This window comes from Cryptotermes secundus, unplaced genomic scaffold, assembly GCF_002891405.2.
Source record: "Cryptotermes secundus unplaced genomic scaffold, Csec_1.0 scaffold391, whole genome shotgun sequence".
NCBI classification, from domain to species: Eukaryota; Metazoa; Arthropoda; class Insecta; order Blattodea; family Kalotermitidae; genus Cryptotermes; species Cryptotermes secundus.
The window spans coordinates 835,732-850,177 of NW_019737394.1; the positions used below are offsets into that span (position 1 = coordinate 835,732).

General features: G+C 43.5%; 1 protein-coding gene across 2 annotated transcripts in view; it reads right to left on the bottom strand.

Moving 5' to 3' along the window:
- LOC111870337 (receptor-type guanylate cyclase Gyc76C) overlaps positions 1–12,625 on the bottom strand; it is a 240,603-nt gene extending 227,978 nt beyond the window's left edge. For both annotated transcript variants that reach the window (XM_033753787.1, XM_033753784.1), the window contains exon 1: positions 12,113–12,625. The gene's annotated coding sequence lies outside the window, so the exon portion shown is untranslated. The remainder of the gene's footprint in view (positions 1–12,112) is intronic.
- Between the last annotated feature and the right edge of the window lie 1,821 nt (positions 12,626–14,446).

Below are 14,446 nucleotides of genomic sequence, written 5' to 3' on the forward strand. Positions count from 1 at the left end.
TTCTAATTTTTATGTTTTTGGACAACAAACGAGAAGACAAAATGTTCTGGACTGAATCCAACCCCCCCCTCACTAAACCGCCGACTAAGCGAATTAAAAAAGAATGTCTGCCATCATCAGATTTTTATCTCTTTTTTTGTGAATGTATAAGGGAATTTACGTCTTAATTTTGACTAGAAACGGTTGCCTTTATGGACGGGTCCTAGAATGCCTGTTTTATAACATACGATAAAAACAGTGAAAACAAATGTAAAAATGTCTCTGTGCTTATTTAAGCAAACAACTGAGCACCACACTATGAAGATGTATGGGGGAGTGGAGGTACAGCCCCAGTATTCCTGATCTCAGCACTAGATGGGAGTCAGTGATCAGCTTCACGCATCACCCGTATTGTAGCCGGAGAAAGAATTTCCTTTGACCCCTGGATTGGATGTTGGATGGGCCTCAAAGACGGTTTGGACTGTGTGGACTAGAGAAAACCTCTTCACTTTGCCGGGAATCGAATTCCGGCCATCCAGTCCGTAGTCCGTCACTATACCGACTGAGCTAAACGGCTCCTAATTAAAATAATAAAAAGGTAAGGTAAAGATATCCCTGTAACAGGGCATGGGGGCCCATAGGGTTGTGAGACCTCGAGGCTCCCATATTTTTTCTAGACAATCGGCTCACAGATGGCGGTAAGGTTGACAGCCTTACGCGTCGTCCGCCATTTACACCCCAGGAAGATTCCTGGTACTCATTTCTGTTAGAGGCTGAGTCGACCCCAGGACCACAGTGCGGCTGGAAGAATAAGGTCAATTGAAAAAAATACACCTCAAAGGACTCGAATCCGCGAGCTTCCGGCTTGTAGCATAGTGCCTCAACCAACTACGCTACCGCGTGATCAAATTAAAATAACAAAATATTTAAAATTAGTAGAAATTTTTATAATCTTGTAATGGTGGCCGCAGTTACGGGCTAAAGTGTATTTCTTTCTATCCACACAGCCCGGCAGGTTCTCCAATTGGCCATGTCACACACACACACACACAGACATATGTATATATACACGAATGTGTGTGTGTGTGGAACACGCTTGTATCACATCTGTAATAAAACTCTACGCAAACGTGAAGCCATTGTTGTGATGGATTTTCATGACTTCCAAATGTCCTTCTGTAATTAATACCAACACTGTAGCCGTGCGAACTTCTGGGGGGAGGGGGGGGGCAACAACATGGCTACTTGATCCAAAGTCCCTAAATGTTTAGGACGAGGAAAGCACTTGAAACATAAGCAGTTTTCCTCGTGGACGTAAATCAGTGACGACAAATGTAAAGCAGAGGTACCCAAAAGCGTATTGAAGGCGTTTGAACAAGGTCCCACGAAGTCTACACCATGCCGTGACGTTCTCACCAGCGGAAGGAAAGCAGATCATCCTATGAAGTGGTTACGTAACTCTGATTGGATTTTATTCAATTATATATATTATGAACCCAAGATTATTTGGTCCTACTGAATTATTAATGTAATTTCCTCCAAATACGATACGTCACACCGATATGACCTGGCATTACTGACACCTCCTCTGTCTGTCTGTCTGTCTGCCTCTGTCTATATTCTTAATAGTATTCATCCTGGTGTGTGTCATAAACAATTCAACAACTGAGTCAGGTATCACTGTACTCATGATGATGACCCAGTATAAGGTTCGAAAAATGTTGCGTCAATAAAAACAAATGTTGATACGATAGTGTCTATTTTGTTTTAAATATCTATCTATCTATCTATCTATCTATCTATCTCTGTTGCTCCCACTTGGAGCATAGGGCATCCGTGAAACGCTTTGTTTCACTTCAGTTTCTTAATCTTAGAGACAATCGGTAGGATTCCCTGAACGGGGGATCAGCTTGACGCAAGGCCGCCACTTACACATGACAATACAAACATAGAATAAAAGCACACAGGCGTCCATGCCTCTAGTGCGATTCGAACCCACGATCCCAGCGTTGAAACGAGGAAAGTCGGGTCGTGCCTTAGAACGAGTGGCCACTGTGATCGGGCGGCATCTCTACCACGTAATAATGACTGTAACATCACAATTCGCCTTACTGAATTCTTTTCTCCAAATGTAATGGCTGTTGTGTCATGTGTATGCATTACTGACTTAGATAATGACATCTCCACCTCGCGAAACGAAATGGTTATCCAGACATGATTCTCTGTCCACAGTTAAATTTCCTTCTTGCCAAACACAGGCCTAATAGTTACATTACCATGGTATAAAAAAAGGTAAAACTATCCCTGTAACAGGATGTGGAGGCCCATATGGTTCTGAGACGTCGAGGCTCCCACATTTTCTAAACAATCGGCTCACAGATGACGGTAAGGTTGTCAGACTTACGCGCCTGCCGCTCTTTACCCCCCGGAAGATTCCTGGTACTCATTTCTGTTAGAGGCTAAGTCGACCTCAGGGTCATAATGCGGCTGGAAGGATTAAGTCAATTGAAAAAATCTAATGACCTCATTGGGAATCGAACCCGCTATCTTCCGGCTTGTAGCATAGTGCGTCATATATCACCATGACTCCGTGTTACTGAACTACATAGCGATGTTCCTTTCAGCTGCAGCGAATGTACGAGTATTATCACTATACGACTGAGAGATCCCGGTTTGTGAAAACACAGAGTACCACATGAATTTAATTAAGGCAACAGAGGAGTGGAATTGCATTGCTCGGGGGATGGGGGGACAAACAGCCGTCATATACGGTAGCAATGACATCCGGCCGACAGGCCTACATCCCGAGGCGGAAGTGACAAGTCGATAAGGAGGGGCGCGTACCTGGCGGCGAGTCAGGGCTTAATTTTAACATTTCAGGGGATATTAATATACCCCACGCGCGCCCTGCCTAATCACTCACTTCGCGTAAGGAGCGGGCGACAACATTTCTTGGCACAGTGTCCGTTTCGTGTTATAAATGCGTATGTCTTCATGGCACTTAGCCTGCTGTGGCAGTTGTTGAACTGTCTGCATTTATTTCGTATGCATCATTGCATTAATTTGACAGACCAAAGGTAGAGCTGCAACTGTCATACAGAGTCACGCGGTGAAGGTCATGAAGGAAATAGAGGTAAAAATCCATACATTTTTAACCTCAGCTTTAGGATTAAGTAATTTTATCCTGCGGATAAACCGGTACAACGAATAGCTTCCCTGACTATTACGGATTATTCTATTAATTTAAATTATTGCCCGAACTAAACGGATTGAGGTATAGAAAAATCTTTTTCGCAATTAACTGTTTTGTGCCAAAGCTTTCAGACATTGAAAAGATAAACATCAGCAACGTAAGTGTTCGGTTCCGAACGATCAGTTTTCAGAGGGGAAATCTCTCTTTTAAATAACGATATTTCAATTTGAAGAGTTTTGTCTTCTGGCATGTAACACCGTGAAGTACGTTAAAAATCAATCGACGTTTTGGAAGAACATGTCACAGGCAACGCTTGCTCCTTGCTCTGTTTGGATATTTTTTTTTATTGCTAGTGGTGTGAAACTAAGTCCCTTGTACTGCGGCCACTTCTGGTCTGTTTTACCAGCCCCAGATATTAGGTGAGGGTGATTGTGGAGCAATTGGTGGAATGAAAGTTGGCAAGGAAAACCGAAGTACTCGGAGAAAACCTGCCCCAGCGCCACTTTGTCCACCACAAATCCCACTTGACAAGACCCGGGATCGAACCCGGGCCGCCGTGGTGGGAAGCCATCGACTAACCGCTTGAGCTATGGTGTGGCCTTTTGATATCTTTCTTAGCTTACTTTCAAACCCTGAGAATGGAGGCATGTCCCTCCGAAAAGTCGGTTTCCTTTCTACGGGCTGGCAAATATTGTATTCCATAGGACAGAAATTACGTAACCAATTCTTTCAGAACCTTAATTCCTATATCTTTGAATCTGCCACTAGAAGAAAGAACCAGAAGCGAACATATTCGACACTGGAGCTGAAGGTTCCATAACTAGGCAACGGGCACATTCCTGACTGTCGTGACAGATACCTTATCAGGACAGTGAATAGGCCTATATTCCGGATTGGCAGAGCAAGCGGTAAACACAGATAACGAGGGAGACATTTGAGACTGGTAACAAAGCATTAATACAATACAATGTGGCATATAGACCCGTTGCTAGGCAATGACCGCGAAATAAGCAACTATATAATGGCCATTACTAGGCAGAGACCCGTAAACAGCAAGAGAGAAAGCGTGTTTTCTCTTTCCTTGCCGATAATCTTATAAGCAGGAGAGGTTAGGAGGAGCAGTTAGATAGACGCTGGGGTTCAGTTGTGAATTGTTGTTGTGTGAACCTGGTAACCGGGGGCGAGGACAGATCGTGAACTCGGAGGAAGGAGAACGGCCGCCGCTGAAGCCGCTACCAAGCAACGACTAGTGAAGACTGTAACCGACTGAGAAGACTTAGTGTGTCCTATAGTAATTCGTGAAGTTTTTAGAACAGTATTATATTTAAGCATCCTGTTGCACTCCATACGATAAATGATACAAACTCCGTCTCAAGTGCAAGCAATATATTTTGTGTCTTTGATCTTGCTCCCTACACTACATGTTTCGGCCTCAGACGGCCATCATGAGGTGTATAGCACTCACGTCGCTGTCACACTGCACCCAGTTCAAAATTTAACATCTAAAACACTCTCCCTGTCATTATCAACTTCTACTTCGTTGATAGCTGTCCACCCGTAGATTACTTCACACACGTTAATTTGACTTTATTGTAATAGCACTTACACAGGGTAAGTACAAATAACAATATACATACATAAGAAAACACCAAATACATAAGATGGTAATACAAATATATTTGTATATTACAGATAACACCTATACAGTGTGGAAACAAGAACTAGCCGCTGCAGCACTTCAAACACAGGGCGAATAACCCTAACAAATTTAAAATTTTAAAATTTGGACAAAAATTTAAAGGTTTAAAATTAGAACTAAAGATTTTATTATGGTGCTATTACAATAAAGTCAAATTAACGTGTGTGAAGTAATCTACGGGTGGACAGCTATCAACGAAGTAGAAGTTGATAATGACAGGGAGAGTGTTTTAGATGTTAAATTTTGAACTGGGTGCAGTGTGACAGCGACGTGAGTGTTATACACCTGATGATGGCGTCTGAGGCCGAAACATATAGTGTAAGGAGCAAGATCAAAGACACAAAATATATTGTTTGCACTTGAGACGGAGTTTGTATCATTTATTTTAGAACAGTGTGAGCATAAGCCTTAGGTGTAGTTACGAGTTGAAAGAGTTTAATAATCCCGATTACCAATCCTAACCGCATCTATAGTCAACAAAATCCTGATAATATCACAAGCAATGTTATGAAACAAATGACAAATTCCCGTCAGGCCTAGACACGGTAGGAGAAACTAGGATCAAGCGCCCTTGTGAAGGCGGTGTCGAATATCTCCACCGTATCCCTGGTGCCTGTGGGTATAACTGTGAGACATACAAGTAAATACACAGACCTGGTACTCCAGGTGGGGGTTGGTCCCAAGGCTGATGACATTGCTCTGTAAAAAAAAAAATATTGTTGCGAAATACGAAGAAGTGAAAAACGGATGATCTAATTCAAAACAAATCTGACAGAATCTTCTAAGGAAGTCTATAGCTGATGATAATGATGATTATGATAAATAGGTTAAGAAGACGAATGCGGAAAACCAAATGCGATTCCTGGGTAGATCAGCTGGAATCAGTGAGGCCACACAAGAAGCAAAGATATTGTGGCATGTAGACCCCTTTCTAGGCAACTGCCACTAGAGAAGAAGCTATACAACAGCCGTTGCTAAGTAACGTCTCCACCAACAAGCATGTTTCCACGGCAACAAAGGAACAGCAATAAAGAACGGTGTCTTTTTGTGTGTGTGTGGTCCGTGCCGAGATGGACAGTCAGTGTAGTTAGTGAGTGGAATAATAGTTGAGTTGAGTTAGTCAGGCAGTGAAGAGTTGGTTGGTGAGTGAGTTAGAGGACTGCTGCTATTGCTATTAAAAGCTGGTAGCTGTGGCTGGGAACAATTCTGGAACCCAGAGGAAGTGAAACGTCGGCCGTCGAAACCGCTACCGAGCAACGGCTAGGGAAGACTGAGAAGACGTTATGTGCGCTGAGGTTTTTTATTGCTAGTGGGGTGGGACTAAGTCCCTTGTACTGCGGCCACTTCTGGCCTATTGTACCAGCCCCAGATGATAGGTGAGGGTGATTGTGGAGCAATTGGTGGAATGAAGATTGGCAGGGGAAACCGAAGTACTCGGAGGAGAAAACCTGTCCTAGAGCCACTTTGTCCACCACAAATCCCATTTGACCAGACCCGGGATCGAACCCGGGCCGCCGCGGTGGGAAGCCAGCGACTAACCGCTTGAGCTGTGGCGCGGCCGTGTGCTGAGGTTACAGTGATCTTTGGAGTGTCTAACTACGTGAGACTGTGGCAGTTATTTGTAGTTACGTTCTGTAAATATTCAAAAAATGCCGTCATGAACCCAAACCCCGTCTACAGTCACATTCAATCACGCGATAATATAAATAATCGAACGTCGGAAACATAATCGATGAACAGCGTACAGTTAAGAGACAGAGAGGACAGGACAAGAGGATCAGTGAGAATAAACTTGCAAAAGAGAGTCTACGGAAGTTATGTGCACCTCTCGGCCTGCCACAATTCCTAAGGTGGACGCGCGGTAATATCACAGATGAAAGACTAAAATGGCAGCAGTCTGCTGCAGAAACTATGAACAGTGGCCACTTGCTAAGCAACAGCTGGACACTTGCACAGACACTCTGAACCGACTCTAGATGCTCTCCACCTGGCGATCGAACTGGGCAAAATTATTTGAAGGAAAAAGTCATTAAACACGTCTGGCTGATTTCAAATCTTATGAAGATGAAAATTCATAATATGGCATTTAGACCGGGTGGTAGGCAACGATCGCAAAATACGCGACTGTACAACAGCCGTTGCTAGGTAACAGCTGCGCAAAGAAACACGTTTCCACGACAATTGCATTGCAACAGAGAAACGGTGTTTTCTGTACCGAGATGTTATAAGCAAGACAAGCGAGAAGGTCGTCAGTTTGTATGTGACTGAGTCGGTTAAAGAACTACTGGGGTTCAGTCACTGTGAGCTGTTGCTGTTGGAAGCCTGTGGCTGCGGCCGGGGACACTTCGGGAGTCCACGGGAAGGGGAACGTCCGCCACTGAAAGCCGCAACAAAGCAACGGCAGTAAAAGTGTGATTGGGCACTAGTGTGTATGTGTGTGTGTGTGTGTGTGTGTGTGTAATAGTGAACTGTGAATTGTGGTGACGCGCTATAGCAGAAGGTCCAATAAATCCGGCTATAGTCACACTGTATAAAATCGTGTCTGCCGGATTATGACTAGTGTCGAGAACAAGAAGAGATGGAACTATACATGCATTCTCCTGAAGGGACTATGAATATGAGGGGTGAGCCATAAAATTTGACCTAGCACTGTGACCTTCAATGATCTATTGTGCTTCCCCTTTGGATTAACCCTTTATTAATCTTACACTTCGAATGAAATGTAGGACAAACTTGACTCGGGATGAGCGCTATCTGAACAAAGACTCGAACCGAATACTTCCCTAACACCAATGCAGAATTCTTTACTATCTAGCCTCTTCATTTTTACCGTATCGATTTGTCTGATCGTCCTATAATATTTCACTGTGCTTCGAAGCAACATATTCGAAGTTCGCGGTTGCAACACATTACAATCAGTCACGGCCCACATTTGTGTATGCAGGTAAAACAAGACATGTCAGAACTGATAGTGTAACAGTATGGTCATAATTGGGGGTCGAAAAACCTAGAAAGAATTCTGCAGAAGTAGACGGCAAGCACACACTTCGATCATGACGATGGAGTCAGTATGCACCCCGAAACATAGGCTCCCTCCGAGATACACGCCTTACAATAACCGCTTACAGCATCTCGGTCTAAGTTATCTTCTACCGAAAAGTGGGTCATCAGGAAACTGGACATAACACGCGAAAACCGCAGCGACATCCTTCACTAGAGACTGGAGATTATGCCTTTACTAACAAATGAATGTGATTATTATTAAAATGACTGTTTTCAGAAATTAACTCGTTCTGAATTTACCTAAGGATAGGGGAAATTCGTGACCGACTGAGCGACTACTAGCTTCTCATGAATAATTCTGCTCCATGTAGCTGGTAGCCAAATATATTTCATTCCTTCCTGATATAGGGATAGATGGAGAAACGACTGCTTGATTGAATCTCCTCTACGCTCCTGTTTGACACGTTTCTTTTATAAATGTAATGTGGCATGTAGAACCGTTGCTAGGCAACGACCGCAAACATTAGCATGTTTCCACTGCAACAACTGCACTGCAACAGAGAAACGGCGTTTTCTGTGCGGCTTGTGTCGAGATGTTATAAGCAGGACGAATTAGAAGCTGTAGTTAGTTAGCAGAGAGAGTTAGCTGAATTGAGTCAGTTGGTTAGTGAGTGAGAGGTAGATAACCACTGGGGTTTAATTTCTGTGAGAAACTGATAGCTGAGGACATGGACAGTACGGAAACCCAGAGGAAGGTGAACGTCCGCCGTTGAAGACGTCACCAAGCAACGACTAGTGAAGACTGTAACAGGCTGAGAAGAGTTAGAATGTCCTATGGTGATTTGTGAAGTGTGTAGAACAGTGAAAGCATAATCATTAACTTGTAGCTACAAGTTGTAAAAGTTCAATAAATCCGATTACCAATCCAAACCCCGTCTGTAATCACACTCATACACGTGACCGTATAAGAAATTTCTGTAAGCTTGAGCTCTCTCACTGTTCAGGGACTACAATATGGTCATGAGCCCCGCAGAACTAGGAACTAAGAATCACTGCGATGGCGAGGGCCAGTAGAAATTTAGCTGTCAGCCAGTCAGCCGGTCGGTCAGTCGGTCAGTCAGTCAGTTTTATCATTGTCATCACGCAATTTCAGGCTACTGTAAAATCGAAATCTTGAGTGTTAACACGCTGCATAAATCCCGTTATGTACAGTAGTACGAGTATGTAACGAACGAGCCAGCAGTCTTTCCTTTCAGTGCATCGCTCCTGTTCTGCGAGTATTTATAATACGTATTTTGATTTGGATATGTGAATTGTTGTATATTATATCACAAAGCAAAAGTAAAAAGACTAAAGTAAAGCTATCCTTGTAACAGGCCGTGGAGGCCTATAGGGTTGTGAGATGTTGAGGTTCCCACATTTTCTAGACAATTGGCTCATAGATGGCGGTAAGGTTGTCAGCCTTATGCGCCGGCCGCCATTTACCCCCCAAGAATATTCCTGGTACTCATTTCTGTCAGAGGCTGAGTCGACCCCAGGGCCATACCTCATCTGGATTCGAACCCACGACCTACGGGTTTGTAGCACAGTGCCTCAACCAGCTACGCTATCACCAAAGACGGTATAAAATTTCTTATTTGTGCATTTTATAGGTGTCAGATGACATTTGACATGGGCCTCGACGTATCAATCGATAACATTTGTGACTGGAAAGGAATACGGGAGAAAGCAGGGGAAGTTGACAGTAGGGAAGCTTATATAGCACATGATGAGAGTTCCCGCTGAAATCTCAATGGACATTAACACTAATTACCTACATCGACGTTTTAATACCTCACTTGTCTACATACAATATGTTTTATTACTACACGTACTTGTTGGGGCACGCAGTAGTGTAGTTGGTTGAGGCACTATGGTACAAGCCGGCAGGTCGAGAGTTCGAATCCTGATGAAGTCATTTGATTCTTCAATTGACCCAATCCTTCTAGCCGCATTATGGTCCTGGGGTTCGACTCAGCCTCTAACAGAAATGAGTATCAGGAGTCTTCCTGGGTTTAAAGGGCGGCTGGCATGTAAGGCTGACAACCTTACCGCCATATGTGAACCGATTGTTTAGAAAATGTGGGAGCCTCGACGTCTCAGAACCATATNTAAAGGGTGGCTGGCATGTAAGGCTGACAACTTCACCGCCATCTGTGAACCGAATTTCTAGAAAATATGGGAGCCCCGACGTCTCACAACCCTATGGGCCTCCACTGNTCACGGCTTCTTTACCGGATATCTTTACCTCTTTTTTAATTTTTATTACAGCTTTTTATCATGATATATTTGCCTTTGACTCTTGTGACAATTTTATAAATTATCAAACAACTTGAAAAATTTTTAACAAGGCCGTTTTCTTGAATTTGATAACGGATTTAATTTCCTTTTTGCCGAAACGCATATAGCCATAACTGGTGATGCGTGTATAACCCCGTCACATAGCATACCCGCCACCTGCCTTGCTCCGTGCTGTTAGATTGTACTGCTGTTCCCTAGTCACAAGCAACGAGCTGAATGGGGCAAGTTCACTTTAGATTTTGAAGGACTATTGCCACGCTTATTGTTAGAACACATAATATATACACAGCACACGCAACCTTCCACAAAACATACTAAGTAAATCCGACCATGTTTTACCTGTGTGACCGACCAGTAACGAATTAATCAAATATACACAGACATCCATGCCTTGCGTGGAATTCGAGCATACGACCCCAGTGCTCGAGCGGGCGAAGAGGGTTCATGCCTTAGACCGCGCGGTCACTCTGATTGGCATTCTACTATAATAATCAGGGCATATTACACCTTGCATTATCAAAATGATGAAATAAAAAAGGGCCTATGTAAGTATGTTCAAATTTCCGGGATCTAGTAATTATCGAGTGATGATCTAACGGTCTAAGTCGCTAATACTTTTTTTTTCCTTGGCACTACAGCCCCAGTGGGCCTAGGCCTACCTCCATGAACTTCTCTGTTCACATCGGTTTTTCTAGATCTTACACATTCGGTAGGACTCCTTGGGCGGGTGATCAGCTCGTCGCAAGGCCTCTACTTGTATACAAACAGAGAAAAACGCACACACACAAACTGAACATCCATGCCCTGAGGGGGATTCGAACCCACGATCCCGGTTTCCAAGCGAGCGAAGACAGTGCATGCCTTAGACCGCTCATCTACCGTGACCGGCTGCTAATACTTGCTACGCGCTTCGTCCTATGTAGATGGAGTGTGTTAATGATTAGGTTACATTTGCAAATAAAGCGGGCCTTAAATAAACTACAATTAGACTGAAAGGTTAAATTTAAAAGACGTACAAGATATGATGTTTCTGTTAAAGAAGCTGATATATTTATAACGTGATGTCTTTGTATACGTTGAGCCGGGATGACGTAGTCTGTATACCGACTCGCTAGGGGCTGGAAGACCGAGGGGTCGGAGTTCGAGTCCCGGTAGGGCTAAGAGCTTTATCATCTCCACATTGTCCAGACCGGCTCTGGAGTTCACCCAACATCCTATACAATGGTGAACGGGGGGTCTTTCCCAGTGGTAAAGCGGCCGGGGGCGTGAAGCTGAGCACTCACCTCCGTCTAGTCCCCATGTCAAGAAAATGTGGATCTGCGCCTTCATGGCGTAGTGCTTAGTTAGTTGAGCACAGGGTCAACTTTACCTTTAACTTATACGTTAAAAAATTAGCTTAGTGGGGGGTGAAGTCAAACTGGGTCCACTCGGGACGGCGGCCACTGATTGGCCTATTGTAGACTGCCCCGGGTGATTATGATGGAGAATTTGGTGGAATGAAGATTGGTAGGGGAAACCTAAATACTCGGAGAAAACCCACCCCAGCGCCACTTTGTCCACCACAAATCCAACTTGACCAGACTCGGGATCGAACCCGAGCCACCGCAGTGGTAAGCCAGCGACTAACCGCTTGAGCTATGGTACGGTTTTACCTTATGCGTTACTGCCAGCAATTACATTACCCGTTGTAGCTATCAGTAGCGTGTTTAAGGAACTACAAGATGGCGAATAATAATGTGGAGATAGACAGTTATTCACCGGCCAAGGAAATACAAGAAACTTGCATGACGTCATGAAATTGGTAAAGACGATACAGACACGTTGTTACAGAGAAATACAACAACGGGAAGAACTGCCGTTACACGATTATAACACCAGTAGAAGGAGTTAACACTCACCTTTGTCCAGAATTATTCCCGTTACCAGAAATCTTCACATTTTCACGACTCTTACTGTGACTACCAGCAAGAAGTGACAACTAGCAATGAAAGGACGGACTTCCGAATTGCCCCATTTAGCTGCATCGTGAATGTTGACAAAACACGAGCTAATATGTAGCAAAAGTATTGCGCCAAAAGAAAAGAACCGACGCTGTGAGTTTTTAACAGAGACAGGTTTGTTTTATCTCGCAACCTCCTACTCACGGTGTCGTACTGAATGTCTAACAGATCGAATTGTTCAGAGACTTTTACGCGTTCAACAAAAACATCCGGAAGAAAGTTAATTCTGGCAAAAATAAACAAGATAAATGTAACTATAATAGATTATGTTAAATTTTATCGCTTATCGGCTTACTATGCATAGAAATACCACGTGGTGTCAAGGGTTTAACGCAGTGCAAGAAAGCAAGTGTATCGCGAGGCGATGCAGTGTTTTCCCACGCGCAGCTGCACTCTCTCACCGAACGAAGGCCCACGCCAGACTGCGCTATCCAGAGGAGCGAGCACGCAAGGCAAGGAGTCAGCGTGTAAGACTGGGTGCGCACCAAGGCAAACGCTGTGCTAACTGCGTCGAAGCGAAATATCAACACGCGTCCTATTTTACCGTCCCGTATCAAATGCCACCAACACACACCACAGTGAACACAGTGTTGTAAGGAAATGTATATTCAAACACAGTTTAAGTTATTGAACTATATTGTTAGCATAAAGTCGTGATCCTTAGGTTGTTAAACGACACTGTATCAGTATCATAGGTTTATAACGTTTAATTTGACAGGAGGACGAAAAACAGAGACAAATAAAGAAAAAGAAATACTATATTCTGAGGCGTTACGTCGTGTATTCTGGTAGAAGTTCAACAACGTTTCAAAAGAACGCATTGCCTCCTTCTTCAGAGTCAAACAGAAAAGCTACACTTAATATTTGTTTCTTGCTTGGGCTGGAGATAAACATAGTATGTTCCTCTGGAAATGACATTAAACGTCTACCCGACTACACGGAATCATGTCAAAGAAGATAGTACTATTCGTAAATAAGGCTGTCTATTAATTAACAGCAAAATAAGTTTAAGTATCCGGAGATATTCATTATTATTAAACTTCAGGAGAGCCAGTGCGTGTGGAATGATGTCAAAAGCAATGCTGAAATCAATATAAATAGAATCACTTTGACGTTGTGAGAAAACTAGACTCACTCACTCATTCACTCATAGAGCTGAGCCCTTCTTGAGAAGCCGCCAATTGTGCAGCTACGCAAGAGCTTCCAGCATTTTATGGAACCCGAAGGTTCATTACCGTGTTCACAAGAATTTTCCACCGGTCCATATCCTGAGCCAGATTAATCCAACCAATATCATCACATCCTATCTAAGATCCGTTTTAATATTGTCCACACACCTATGCCTTGGACTTCAAGGAGGTCTTTTTCCTTCTGGCTTTCCCACCAATATCCTATAGACATTCCTCTTCTCCCCCATTCGTGTTACATTCCCTGCCCATCTCATCCTTCTTGACTTGATCATTGTAATTACACTTACCATGTACTGTCTTCGCTCGCTTGGAAACCGGGATCGTGGGTTCGAATCCCACTCAGGGCATGGATGTTTAGTTTGTGTGTGTGCGTTTTTCTGTGTTTGTGTACAGGTAGAGGCCTTGCGACGAGTTGATCACCCGCCCAAGGAGTCCTACGGAATGTGTAAGATCTAGAAAAACCGAAGTGAACGGAGAAGTTCATGGAGGTAGGCCTAGGCCCGCTGGGGCTGTAGTGCCAAGGAAAAAAAAAATTATACTTGGAGAAGAGTACAAGTTATGAAGCTCCACATTATGCAGTTTTCTCCAACCTCCTGTAACTTCATTCCTCTACGGTGCAAATATTTTTCTCAACACCCTGTTCTCAAACACCCTGGGTCTATGTTCCTCCTTTAATGTCAGAGACCAAGTTTCACACCCATACAGAACGACAGGCAAAATTATAGTTTTGTGTATTCTAATTTTTATGTTTTTGGACAGCAGACAAGAAAACAAAAGTTTCTGGACAGAATAATAGCAAGCATTACCCGAGTTCAATCTCCTCTTAATTTCCTACTGAATCAGGTTAGATTTGTTATAGGCGTTCCCAAATATCTAAACTGTGCCACATTTTCAAAACATCTGTTATCTACCTTCATGTCAGGATTTTGCGAGAAAACTAGGTGGGGTAACAAAATCATGGATGGTAACAGCAGATGTCGATTTGGTTATAGTATTTTGAGAGAAATTAGGCATGGATTGAAATAAGTGTGAAATGTGGTCA